This window comes from Andrographis paniculata, unplaced genomic scaffold (assembly GCF_009805555.1).
Source record: "Andrographis paniculata isolate CXL003 unplaced genomic scaffold, ASM980555v1 Contig58END, whole genome shotgun sequence".
Lineage (NCBI taxonomy): Eukaryota > Viridiplantae > Streptophyta > Magnoliopsida > Lamiales > Acanthaceae > Andrographis > Andrographis paniculata.
In genome coordinates, this window is record NW_026137593.1 from 509642 (window position 1) to 523903 (window position 14262).

The window sequence follows — 14262 nt, forward strand, 5'->3', positions numbered from 1 at the left end:
GCCCGCCATTTTGTTTTGAGGAATTGAATTATATTTAACCATCTTTACTTTATTATATAGGATAATTGTCAATCAGTGAATTACCAAGGAGAGGGAAGAGCATCATCGGTAAATGATGGTCAAAGTGAATCATCTACTTCTTATAATGGCACGGATAAACTACAGAGGAGGAGAAGATCTCAATCGCATTCCCTGAGTAGAGGTAGGTGTTAACATTTTGAAAGTGTTAGCTTAAGTTTCATTCATCATTATTACTAAGTATATTCATGCAACCATCAATCAGATGACATAATCAGCTCCGAATCAACAATGAGAATGCACAATGGAGTTATTGTGATCACTGAAAAATTACAAAATAAGATATCTGCAACGATCGAGCATCTATTTAGACATGGTGATGTTTTAATATTTACCCCCTCCCCCCCCCCTCTAGCTTAAGTTTCATTACATCATTATTACTAAGTATATTTATGCAACCATCACTCAGATGAAATTATGAGCTCCGAATCAACACTGAGAATGCACGATGAAGATATTGATCTCTGCAACGATCGAGCATTTATTTGGACATGGTGATGTTTTAATATTTGCCAAACCCTAAACCCTATTGAATGACTCCCGTGAACAATATCTTCACTAGATATGCACTCCTAATCTTCGATACTCAAATTGAATTTCTATGGTTTGCAGTTTGATGGATGCACTGAGGGGAACCATAACCTGTCGTATATGGGTTGCCAAGGATTGACTTGTAAGTTCTGTGGTCATGTGGAGCTTGATGCAGACCAGGTTTTGAGCTCGTGGGTAAGTATATCGATCTTGAAGCTATACTTTTCAATTTCAAGAACTACAATCATCTTCTTACCAAAAATTGCCTTTTGCTTTTGTAGGTGCACAAAGCTTGTTTCGATAGTTTTGAAGAGATGGATGATTTAGAAGGTAATGGCTGACTTTAGAAAATTCTAACATTTGAAAATAAGGCAGTCTAATATTTGCATTTCTTTTTTCAGGGATGGGAAAGTGCAAAATGCAGCCTTCTAAAGAAGAGTTGGAAGAAATTTTGGAGCATTTGAGGAGTCGAGCTCAGACTTGCGCTCGAATTTTTGGCGAGGAGTGTACAGTCTGTGAACTAGACTGCCTCTCCAACGAGGACAATGCCGACAGCCACTCCAATACGATAGTTCCCCTTGAAGAACGCCATGAAATAGACAATTTGGAGGGCGATTCAGGGGATACTATCAGCAGCAGCAGTGCCGATAGGCCCTCCAATTCGATGGATTCCACTGAAGAAGTAGGCATTGCTGATGATGGCATTGGACGTCAGGTTAGATCAACAAGGAGAATCAATACACACCTGTCGTCAATTTACGTTGTGGGTGAGATGTGTGAACTTTCTTCCGATGAAGACTTCACTCCGAGGAAGAGGCAAAAAGTGAACAATGGTAAAAAAGTCGACACTCCAGAGGACAGCGTGCCTGTGTGGGAACTCCAAAACGGAAGGCTGCAGTGAACTCTCCTCAGAGGAAAACAAAGCAGAGGAGGCTGTCAGAAATCTGTGAGGTCGAAGAACACAGATTGGAGCAGGGGGGTGCAGTCTCAGTGTCAAAAGCATAGGGTGGCAAAGCTCCGCGGACTAGCAGGAACAGCCGTAATGGAGATGACATGCCCTATTGGCTTGAGGAGATGACGAAGTTCATGACGGGGGCCAAAGCGAAGAAGATGAAGCCAAAACGATTCGACATATCCAAGTTTCTAGAAGAATCCATTTTCCGACCACAGTCTGGGACAATGCATACCGGTGAAGGTGAAGACTACCCTGCTCTTCCGAAGAAGTTCAGGTTTGAAGAGGATGTCGTGCCCCTGACTGAAGAGGAACAGCGAGAAGCTGAGGTAGCCAAGGAAATGGAGGACTTGTTCGATGACATGAACTTTGACTTGGCTGTGGAGGAGATGGGAACAACTACCAGCCATGAGGTAAGTCAATCAAATTCAACACTTGTGCATATTAATATCTATATATATATTCAAACAATAGACAAGAACAGATTCGACACGGATTGAGAACTAATTCACCACTATTTTTATTATTAATATTCAGAAAGCGATATAATAACTAACAATCTGTTCATGACTTGCAGGTGGTTCTAGTGGATGAGGAGGAAGACACCCAAGAGCGCAGATGTGCTCGAGGGCTTCATGAATTGACATTAGCAGATGATCAAGGACTTTATTGTATCTACTGTCAACATGTAGCGATTCAGCCGAGGGATGTAATTCCCTCGTGGGTAAGTATATATTTCTTTCTTAAGTTATCTATTCCCCCTAATTCTGCACTAATATTGTTATGTGAAAGTAGGCCAGTGCGATTTTAGGTTGATTTAAAATTTGTACAGCTACCCCCGTTTATACAGCTTCTTTTTCTTCCTTTTGCAGGCGACCAAAACTCATCGTGCGCCGGGAAAGAAGAAGAAGCAGGAGAAAGGGAAGGGTCTGGATCTCGGCGCCATTACTCTCCCAGTAGCGCATGCAGCTGAAGTAAGCTGCCGGACTAGAGGCTCGGTTTGGGGCATCAAGGCTGGTGTTAGAGAAACTCTATACGAACACCAACGAGAAGGATTTGAGTTCCTCTGGAGGAACTTGGCAGGCAGTACTGATATTGCTGACTTAAAGAACTCAAATCTACCTGGAGTGGGCGGATGCATCATTTCTCATGCACCAGGGACCGGAAAGACACGCCTGACGCTTGTGTTCCTCGAGACATATTTAAAGATGTTTCCGAACTGCCTGCCGATGATCATCGTCCCAGCCACAATACTTGGTACCTGGGAAGCCGAGTTCAGAAGGTGGAATGCCGGGTTTCATTTCCACAACCTGAACAATCCGGCATTCACCGGCGATGAGAGGGCGGCTGCTGACCATCTCTTTCAAGGGACAAAGATCAGATGTTGGGATACAGAGGCAATCCGAATGGTAAAAATATATTCATGGAAGAGAGGGGGAGGCCTTTTGGGGATTAGCTACAAGCTGTTTGAGAAGCTAACGGCGCAGAAGGGCAAGGAAGCAAATGCAGGGGAGGTGGGATTTCTGAGATCGACACTTCTTGAGATGCCTGGACTAGTGATTCTTGATGAAGGCCATACTCCTCGTAACGAAAGGACTAAGATTTGGGCTTCACTGGTTCAGGTCAAGACAGATAAGCGTATCATATTGTCAGGGACGCCGTTCCAAAACTTCACAGAGCTGTTCAACACCGTCAAGATCGTAAGGCCGACAGCGGCAGAAGAGATTATGCAGGATCGAACATTTGCTGAGATTCTGCATTCAGATAAGAAAACCCATAGCTCTCGGTCTGCTTTGCTTCCTGAAGCAGTTAATCGTGCAGTGGAGAAGCTTAAAGTCTCCATGTCACCGTTTGTGCACGTGCACAAGGGAATTATCCTGCAAAAGAATCTCCCCAGATTAAGAGACTCTGTCATCCTCCTTAAACCGACTGGACTGCAAAAGAAGCTGATCGACATATCGGAAGGGGAACGGTTAAAGAGAATAATTACGAATGAACATGCATTTTCTTTGGCATCTATTCATCCTTACCTCATCCAAAAATGCAAGTCGCAAGTGCCCAAGCAGTCGAGGCATCGAAGCTCAATCCTTTTGAAGGAGTGAAAACAAAATTTATCCTCGAATTTGTCCGCCTCTGTATGACGCTGAAAGAAAAGTACTCATCTTCTGCCAAAACCTTCCGCCCTTGGAGCTGATCAAAGATCATATGGCTGCGACCTTCCAATGGAACGCCGGGAAGGAAATTCTGAGGCTGGAAGGAAAGCTACCGAAGAAGCAACGCCAGAGAGTGATCGACGCATTCAACGATCCAGAAAATGATTCGAAGATCTTGCTGGCGTCGACGAGGTGCTGCTCTGAGGGCATAAGTCTGATTGGGGCTTCCAGGGTCATTCTGCTGGATGTCGTTTGGAATCCTTCAGTCGAACAGCAGGCAATTTCTCGAGCTTCACTACAAAAAAAATGCTCATTTGTAGCGGTTAGAAAACCGTTACAAATGAGCATTTTTCGTTATAAAAAGCTATTTGTAACGATTTTGTACCGGATTTTGACCGGTGCATATACTCGAGTTACAAAAAGTCTCTGTATCAACATTTTCCGTAACAAAAAGTGGACGGTCAACGCACTTATAAAGCACGTGAGAAATCTTGTTGTAACGATTTTTGTAACGCTAACAATGTATTTTTGATTTATTTGTAGCGGACGCTTTTCGTAATAAAAGAATCGTTACAATAAATATGCATGCATTTGTAACGGCTTTTATTATAGTATAAATTTTGTTACAATAAGTTGGTTGTCAGAAAATTATTTTAAACGACATTCATATTTTTTGTATCGGTATTTGTAACAACCACAATTTCGCAACAAAAAGAGTATTCTTATTTTTCAGTAATAACAAAATAATCAATATCAAAATTGTAAAACCTGTATGATGCGAGAAAAAATTGCAAAATAATATTACAAAATGTAAAAATGCTACATCAAATCTATATCACCATCAGTTGACGACATTACAAAATATAAAAATACTACATCAAATCTATATCACCATCAGTTGCACCAAGTATGTATTGTCTAGGAATATAATTATCTCCCATTGGTACCAAGTACATACCTTTCTCACACAAAACTATCCTTTTTTTCATCCCCTTGATGATTTTAGTGGATTGTTTCCCGCCGCCTCTAGATGAAGATAAATCTGAAAATAGTGTTGCATTATAATTAACAAGCAGCTGAAAAGTGATTATAGTAAAAAATATAGATATAAGAATAAATTATAGCACCCAACACAAAACCACCACATATCCCGCAAATGATCACTTCGACATCATTTGCCTCCATCCATATTTGAAAGAAAATCTGCTACAAAATCAAATAATAACTTGCTGAAAATCTCAAGTTTGTATATCCCATGCGATACCTAAAGTGAAACTGAGACATGATGGTCTGTTTCACATATTTTCAAAAGTTAAATAATTTTCTAAAAAATGAAAATTTTACATGTAGGTTCACACATTAGTATATTGTGTTGTGTATCCACATTCGACCTTCGTTGTCCCAAAACAAACACACAAACAACTTATAAGGAGCTCAATTCATAGTTTTTTTCATATGACTAACTAGACTAAAGGCAACAACATTATTTACATGACCAAAAAAGAAAAAACAAATTATTTACACAACAGTTTTCAAGGCACATTGTTCTGCCTGAGTTGCTGTAGTGGTACGAATGTAATAACAATGAATATACATGTACACAAAAAAAAAATTTAACAAGGACAACAATGGCAATCAATTAATTGCACAAACCTGGAACTACCATAAGCCAAAATATCATCCCGTAGATGTAGATTATTTACAGGGTCTGATTGTAGTAATGTTTGGATCCTTCACCTCAACAAAACGGAAATAATCTAAGAATCATTAAACATACAAAATTATTGGATCGAGTGTCCACCCTGAACATACAAAACAGAAATAATCTAAGAATCATTAAACATTAGTCTATAAGAGAGATGTGACAGGATATACACATCTATAGAAGTCCAAAAGAATGCATTACATGAAATTTCCAATTAGTGTGTAAAACAAAGTGTAGAAATGATTTTATCCATAAGTAAAATTTATATTAACAAGAAAAAAAATCTATAACCAATAATCCCATTTTTGTTTCCAATCTAGTACTTGATGTACCTGCCACCCATTGGGATTAAGGTTTGCCGGTGTTTGTGAAATTCCAGTCTCTAAGTTAGTGCAGCTGATTGGTCCATCAGAAGAAGTACCATAAAGTGTTGCATTACTCAATGGATTAAACCTAAAGTACTTCAATGGCCATCCATCCAGGTCAACGGTGGCACTTATTTGAAGCAAATGGAGGGCAATGTAATCACGAGTCATGACAATTACACAAAGAGCTCACTTCATGTTGTTCAGTATGTAATTATGTATTTGCTATAAACTGTCCGTTCATGCATTTTCGCATAATCCCACACTCCCAATGATTTAGCTTATGGAATGGAATGAACAAGAAGGTTGAAGTTCCATTTTAATCAAATATCATTCCAATCTAAATTACATATGATTCCAATTTGAAAATGAACTGAATAGTATTGTAATTTATCAGTCCAAATCTGGTTGGCAATCTAAAGAAGACACCATGATAATATAGAAGATAAAAGTTGGCAATCTAAATGTATTGCAAAAAAATTGTTTGATTCAGTAGATTAAAACACAAATTGATTTTCCGATTCCAATATAGAGTAATAAATTTGGTTTAGTTCATGTGCTTTCTACAAAGAAATTTAACAGTTTTAACAACAAAAAGACACATCCATTAGGAGAAGCCACAAAAGTCAGTATAAAAATGTGTTGAATACTTATAAATACATCCAAGAGAAAAACAAATTTCTTAAATGCTAACCCAAAATCAAGAAGGTGTGCTTGTGTTTCCTAACTCTATTGTCACTTAAGATCCTCATTAGCAACAAAAATAAAAATCCCACATTATTAACTCAAAGCTTCAAGATTCTAAATTAGACACTCTGTCAACAAAATGCAAGATTTCAAACATAGCATTAACCACATATTTCAAGCCAACGAAGGATTACTTGTAGAAAGCCTTTAGAGAATATATTTTAATGAACAATAAATAGTTTAGGAAACCATAGCAACCTATACACTAATATGGATAAGGAGAATATGAGAACTATGCAAAATAACTTACTGAGATGCTAGGTCCTTAGCAAATTTCAAGCACGGAAAATTCATAGAATTTATTTACAACACAATAGGTTGAAAAAGTTTAACAGTCACACAACAACCAACTTATGCAAACTTATTAAACATTGTCACAATAGACATTTGAAATAGATCTCTATCAATATCACCTAAAAAAATTGCAAATATAAAGAAAGAATAAATTATATTCACAAAATCTCCATCAGAAAGAACAAATTCTAAAATTAATTGCAAAATTAAGTAAAAGGTTGATAACTAAAAATAATTTGCGCAAAGTTTATGTTTTAAACATTCTACCCAAAATTACAGAGTATTATTAAAAATTCAGCAAAATACTGTATTTTTTAAAAATTATGCCCAAATTTGAGAATATTCTTCTACCCCAATGCCAAATTCTTTTTACAATAGTATAAAAATTCGTTCGAAAAAGGGAAAAAGAAACAACTAAATTGAACCCTAAAAATGCTTCTGTAAATCACATTAAGCTCCATAAATATAAAAATATGAACAATATTTGTATAAGAAAAAGCCTAACTAGTCAAAAAAATACAAAAAATTCACAAAATAAACAAATTCAAACTTACGGAAAGAACTAGGACTGGCGGTTGAGGACGTCGGTGGGCAGTGGTGGCTCGCGGTCGATGAGTCAAGGAACGGGCGGCGTAGCACGGTCGACTGCCGAGGAAGCCGGAGGTGGCGCACGGTTCAAGGGTACGGCACTGATAACTTAAAAAAAAGGAGAATGAGGAAGTACGGAAAGAAGAAGACAAAAAAGAAAAAAGAAAGAACAGGAAAGAATTAAGAAGAAGAACGAACAGATGAAGATGAAGAAATGGATGGGGAGCTGCTAGGTCATAGTTTTAACTTTTATTTTAATTTTAATTTTTAATTGTATATAGTAATTTTAATTATAAATGAACAATTATTTTAATTTCAGTTTGTATATATTAATATTTAAATATTATATATATGATATATGTATATGTATAATATTATTCTAAAATTAGTTGAAAATTTAAAATTAAAATATTATTGTAGTTGTGTCGAAAAATATACCGCAACAAAAAGAAAAAGGTTGACCAAACTGAGAAAAACTATTTGTTACGAAAATATCCGGAACAAAAAATAATTTTTGTAACAAAAAATTGTTGCGAATGAGATTTCGCTACAAATGGACAATTTTTTGGCAGTGCTTATAGGATTGGACAAAAGAAGTTTGTCCGTACCTACCATCTAATGACTGCTGGAACGCTTGAGGCGGACAAATATTGCCGGCAAGCTGAGAAAGAGCGGCTATCAGAATTAGTCTTCTGCTCTTCTTTGAACAAGGAGGAAATATCAAAGCAGCCGATGCCAGAGATTGAGGACAAGATTCTTCAAGAGATGGTCCAGCACCCGATGATGAAAGATATATTTGAAAAGATCATCCACCAGCCTAAGAATGCCGACTTGAGCGAATCCTTGCGTGGCAGAGGTTGAGGATATTCCCGGGAGTATAAAGGTACGTGTTGATTTATTTTATTTTTTTCGTCCTAACAACTTGATTCATATTCTTAAATAATCTGATCAACCTAATGATCCAATCTGTGCACCATTGGTACCCATATATATCTGATAAAATAATTTATGTATTTGAATGCAGGGCTTTAAAGAAGAAGTTCAAAGACAGGATGCATGTCTGATCATTTTCAGGTATATTAGCTGTTTGCTTTGCTACAATGGCTACATTTCTCAATTCCCTTTTTATTTGTAGACCAGACCTTAAGAGAGAATATACAGCAAGAGTATCCTGAGGTTGTCGAGAGGCACAGGTATTAACATTATGCTGCATAGAGAACCTGTACTTTTGGTCTTAATGATTTGACATATTCCTTGTTTTGTATTCAATGGCGGGCAATCGAGCTGATGAGGAGGTGAATATCAATCTCCCTTTTAAGTTTTAGCTAATAATTATTTCTATACATGGATAATTAAGATTCTTATCTATATGTCCTAGTGAGCAGATTTTACATAATTCTATTCGAGAGCAAGGCCGAGGGCAGGTGTAGCCATATGTCCTAATCTTTTCTATTTTTCTTTTACTTCTTTGCTCACCATGCTAGATTTGTGCTGTCATCTTTTATTAATAGGATGTACAAAGTAAAGCATACATGACTATCGATGAAATTAAAATTTGAAATTAAACAGAGGTTTGTCAATCGACTGATTAGAATATTTTTATTTTCATTTTGTTAGTTTCTCTGTAAGAAGTTCAAATTTTATGACATTCGCAACAACTTTGTTAAATCATTTAAAACGCCTATTGCTCGTGCACAGATTCGTGTACAGCCAGGAATGATCTCGACTCTCATATATAGTTAGTCCTTTGTGATCAGGAAATCCGAAAAATTGCACTTATCTTTTCTGTCCTCTTTCATTGTTGAACACAGATCTTCATGGACATGGCTGTGCTGGTCGATGCTTAAGGCGACATGCTCGACAATATAGAATCGAAGGTAAAATTATACTCCCTCCATTTACTAACAATAGATACATTTACTATTTGAATGTTGATTACGGAATTATAGTATTTTATATATAGTAGATAGTTTGTAAGCATGAAAAGAGTAAAATACTCTTAGATCTTAAGGGTCAACTTAATTTATGTATTAATATGCTAAAATCAAAATAGGCATTTTAGTACTTTTATGTGAAATGATAGAATATTTGAGTACTATAACGGGGTCCATACTAAAGAACCGATAGTTTTAATTAAGCTAAATCACATTTTGTTCTTATGTACATTGGATAACTTTATTATTACATTAATTTGTTGTTTATTGCCCAATAAATTAAGACTATAGACAACGCTACTTTTTTTTAAAGATTGTGTCATGTATATTTTGTTAGATATATTTTGGCCCAACCCAATACCAAGCCCAACCCGCAACCCAAAACCCTTTAACCCGACCCGACCCGACCCGACCCACACCTTATAACTCCCCCAAACCCCCCATTCTCATTATATAGTGTATTGCGCGATTTGGAGTCTGTTTTTTCTCTCCCTCTAGTTCATCTTCTTCGAGTTCTTCTCGGTAAGTTTGGGGTTCTCTTCTTCGCCGAAATCGCCGTTGTTCTTGTTCGATTCCTTCGGTAAGTTGTTCATCTGGGTGTTTTTGTGAGGTTTTGGGGGAAATCGGTCGATTAAAGTTTAGGGTCGATCGAGTCCGTTGGTTTGGGGTTTTGTTTGGAGGCAGTTGGGTTAGTCCCTAAATGTGAGGCTGTAGACTGAGCCGTAAGAATAGTTTCCCCTATCCTTTGTCAAGTCGCTTGGAAATCGCCGGAAGAGGAAGTTGCCGGAGCTGTGGCGCGTGACTGGGTGTGTTCGCCGGAAGACTGTCGAAAGAGGGAAGTTCATATTCTGCCCTTTCTAATCTTGAATCCTGATTTTTGCATAGATTGATTGTGTTCTTAAATTGATTTTCAGAAAGTATATTGTTTTTATTTCAATTTGTTGGACACATTCTAGTTGATGTTTCTTGGTTGTTTGACAGATTATATATATAAAACACAACATATTTCATGTTACTGTTCTACTGTAGTAAGATTGTTCTATTATTACTTGGCTACTTGTAGGTGCTTGTCGCTGTTGATTGAAGTGGTTAAAGGTTCCACAAAGGAAAAAAATTAGATATAGTGTTTATTACGGTGAACTTATTGTTGAAACAATAATTTGTAATTTTCAAAGTAATTAATATGCTAATCCCTTTAAGTTCTAGTAACCACGAATAATAATAACATACTGAAGTAACGACTTGTAGATCAAGAGTCCTACATATGGATGTACTCCTTACTTGATGATGGAAAAAAAAGAACTTATCATCAAAGCATAGTGAGCAACACGTGTTTTTTTCTTCTGCAAATCCTTCTACTATCTATCCTACCCAACACTTATAGTGTTACCACTATTTCTTTCATGGTTCAGTTTAATTAGGAAAATCTCCCAATTTTGATAAACTTTTGATATCCGCTGTATGTTGACTGTGGACTATACATATTACTAATCTTTCCTTGGGAACTGAATAATCTGAATGTCGACCTGCAGGTTAGGTTACGTTGTTAGGGTGATCATCTTAACTCTTAGGAATTTCGCAACACAAAGGGAAATTTGGTGCTCGGATTGTTCAGAACTTAAAATCTCAGGCATGGAGTGATGAGGTGAGTATTTATCTAGGGTTACAAACTCACAATTGGTTATTCATCATTTCTTACCGAAAAAGAAAAGACCCTATAAACAAAATATATAAGTATCCTTGAAGTTGATGCTATTCTCATACCAATAAGGCTATAACGGAATCAATGTTGTATTTTTTGTGAATTATTTCAAAGTTATTATTGTGGTTTTTGAATTATGAGATGTTAGCTTTCATGTCTTGGGCATTAATTAAAGTTTAAATTTGTGTTTGGATTTGAAAAGATAATTTCTAAGATGTTAGATTTTATGTATGGATGGATTCAAATCTTTTGTGTTTTTGAAAATTTTAAGCTCTTTATTTATTTATATATATATATATTGTGATCATGAAGTGCAGCTCTATGCTAAAATAACATTCATTTCTTAGATTAATTTTCACAACCTTTTTGTTAAAATTTTAGAATGTCTAGATGTGATAGAATGGTGGAAAACCTTAAGATTTGATTAAAAATAATTTTAGTTGAATGATTTTCAAAATTTTGATTAATTGTCTGCTTTTTACTAATAACTTCTATAAGCAATGCATTCCTCATTTATTGTCTTTAAATGAGTTAATTGAAGTTCATGACAATCTGACAATTATAGTAGTTGAGCTGTATTAATAGTGAAGCTAGCTCTGCCCACCCACACAGTGAATCAATGGACATTACCGATAGTTAAGATGTACAAAAGTTTGCAGAGGAATGTAAGAAGTGCCTTGTTGAGTTGAGGGCTGTCATGGTTGAGGTTAGAAACATGCATGCAGAGTTGTCTACTTGGATGAACTCTCCCGGTGGAGCATCAATATGAGCCCTGGTAAGGAAGCAACAATATCTCTATGTAAATTATATGGAATGTCTCCTGCCAATCCACTAGTAACTCAAAATAATTGCTCCATGCATTGTAGGGAACTAGCCGCACCCAAAGAGGGTTAGAGACACTGGGTACCGAGGTCCACGAACCACTGACGGTTAGTTAATAAATATATAATGGGGTTTTAACATAATATCTTAATTCAGCAAATTAGCATTATACTTTGCTTATACTTTGTTAGCCTATAAGAATGTTCTTGATAGTTGCAAACACTTGATGTAGGTCAGGCCTCGTGTTCTTTTGATGTCCTGTGGCTTAGAAAAAAATGTTGCTAAGGGGATCATGTTGACCGCCCCTCTTCCAGGTTTGTTATCGTAAAGTAATACACTATAGGTATGAATTTTTAAGTGTTTGCATAATATTTAATGCGTACTTGTTTGTATAATGTGGGGCTTGACACATATTTATCTACTGCATTTAAATTTATTTTGTTACCATTTGTTTCGTGTGTTTGATTTATGCTTTCTTTCTAGGATTGTTTTATTTTTGTGTTCGTAATTTGTTTCATTGAGAATTTTTTTGTTAAGTAGGTTGTGTTTGGATGTTACACGTACTCCAGTGTTATTCGGTGCATCCTATATGCCGTGCTTTTAGTTTTTGTATAGTGTTTCCTAAACAATTGTTGGTGGATCTTGGGTGTCATTGATATTGCACGTGTTCGTGAATGCATGTTCATTTAAATTGTGCATATTCCATAAATATGTCGTGATTTCAATATTATTATTCTAAAGAATTGAAACTTAGGTGAGTCTTGGATTATTACTAGATAATTTATTCTTGAAATGGCTTAGGGTTGATCATTGCCGTTGGACAATGCAATGTTCTATTCCGGTTTTATTACATTGTTAATTATATGCATATTTAGTAGATGATATGTATATAAATTTGATGAAATTTTTTTGGTATAGCGTGTAGTTGTATATGCTTTCGTATTATTGATCTGTAGTACTTGTTAGGTCAAGAAAAATTCTTCTCCTTTGCCGGTATTTGTGAAACATATGCGACCATCTTTGTTATGTGTGAAATACTATGGATGGCTTCTCTTATTATTATTATTTATTTGTAAATTGTTTCTTGAAATGATATATTACATTCATAATTATATGTTTTTTTTTCTTTATCTATATATGTAGGTGATATGCTAGCAATAGTTAAAGTCTTTGTAAGGGCTACCATGGTTCCGGAGACCTCAATTATTCTGCCAACAATTAGTTGAGCACGTACCCTCGGTGAGGTAATCAATGTTGATCCCACATACAAAGATGTATATAATATATATTTGAAGGTTTATTTTTTCTAGTAATTTATTGATTTTGAAATTAAATACTTATATAACCTACTTATTCGTTGCAGTGCCACACATGAGTTCCTCCCCTATACTTTTGACGTTTCATGAGCATCCACAGCCCATGTTTATGTGTTGAACCTGGTTTGATGCCTTACTTGTTTTTACTATATTTTGAATGAGGCTTGCATATAATTATGACATCGCTTATTAGATCATTTTGCGTAATAAGTATATAATTTTGGAAAGTCCGAGAGCTTGGTACATAGACACCGGAGCAACCTGTTATGTTTGCTCTGACAAAACAAACTTCTCGACCTATAAGGAGACCGAAGGGAGGAAGCTGCACATGGGAAATTATGCAACTTCTGAGGTTCAAGGGGTAGCGAACGTGGTGCTGAAGATGACCTCTGGCAAAGAACTAACCCTGAAAGATGTCCTGCATGTGCCAGAGATTCGGAAAAATCTCGTCTCAGGATCGCTACTAGTTAGGCATGGTTTAAACTTGTCTTTGTAGCAGATAAATTTATATTATCGAAAAGTGATATGTTCCTAGCTAGGGGTTATCTTAGAAATGGGCTGTTCAAATTAAATGTAATGGCCGTCCGCCGAGCACCACCTACTGATAATAAAAATATTGTTTTTTCTTCGTACTTGATTGAGTGTTCTGATTTATAGCATTATAGACTAGGTCATGTAAACCTAAATGCTATAAAAAGATTAGTAAATATGAATTTACTAAATATAAAAGAGGTGAACACTCAAAACAAATGTGAAGTTTGCGTGGAGGCCAAAATGGCAAAATTACCCTTCCTGTCTGTCGAAAGGAAGATTAAGCCATTAGAGTTAATTCACACCGATGTATGTGATTTAAAATTTGTGCGAACTAGAGGTGGAAAGAAATATTTCATCACCTTTATCGATGACTGCACAAAATATTGCTATCTTTACCTATTAAGGGAAAAGAACGAAGCAATCGAAGCCTTCAAGAACTTCAAAACCGAGGCAGAAAATCAACTTGACTGTAAAATCAAGACAGTTCGAAGTGATAGAGGTGGCGAATATGTGGCCCCGTTTGAAGAATTATGTAACGAAA

General features: G+C 36.3%; 2 long non-coding RNA genes and 1 pseudogene across 11 annotated transcripts; 2 read left to right on the forward strand and 1 right to left on the reverse strand.

Annotated features, from left to right (window-relative positions):
• The first annotated feature begins 1683 nt into the window (after positions 1 to 1683).
• Positions 1684 to 9133, forward strand: LOC127257616 (SNF2 domain-containing protein CLASSY 3-like; annotated as a pseudogene).
• On the reverse strand, positions 4498 to 7552 carry LOC127257756 (uncharacterized). 3 transcript variants are annotated; one of them, XR_007840094.1, is made up of 4 exons: positions 7380 to 7552; positions 5752 to 5914; positions 5368 to 5451; positions 4498 to 4756 (listed from the first exon to the last, which is right to left on the reverse strand). It is a non-coding gene; the product is annotated as an uncharacterized LOC127257756 (long non-coding RNA). The 3 variants fall into 3 exon arrangements; XR_007840093.1 differs by lacking the exon at positions 5752 to 5914 and having other exon boundaries at positions 5368 to 5445; XR_007840092.1 differs by lacking the exon at positions 5752 to 5914 and having other exon boundaries at positions 5368 to 5471.
• A 678-nt stretch (positions 9134 to 9811) lies between the features above and the next one.
• On the forward strand, positions 9812 to 13485 carry LOC127257753 (uncharacterized). 8 transcript variants are annotated; one of them, XR_007840085.1, is made up of 6 exons: positions 9812 to 10992; positions 11615 to 11824; positions 11916 to 11978; positions 12109 to 12185; positions 13015 to 13115; positions 13235 to 13485. It is a non-coding gene; the product is annotated as an uncharacterized LOC127257753 (long non-coding RNA). The 8 variants fall into 8 exon arrangements; XR_007840083.1 differs by having other exon boundaries at positions 11618 to 11824; positions 12104 to 12185; XR_007840082.1 differs by having other exon boundaries at positions 11618 to 11824.
• The last annotated feature ends 777 nt before the right edge of the window (positions 13486 to 14262 follow it).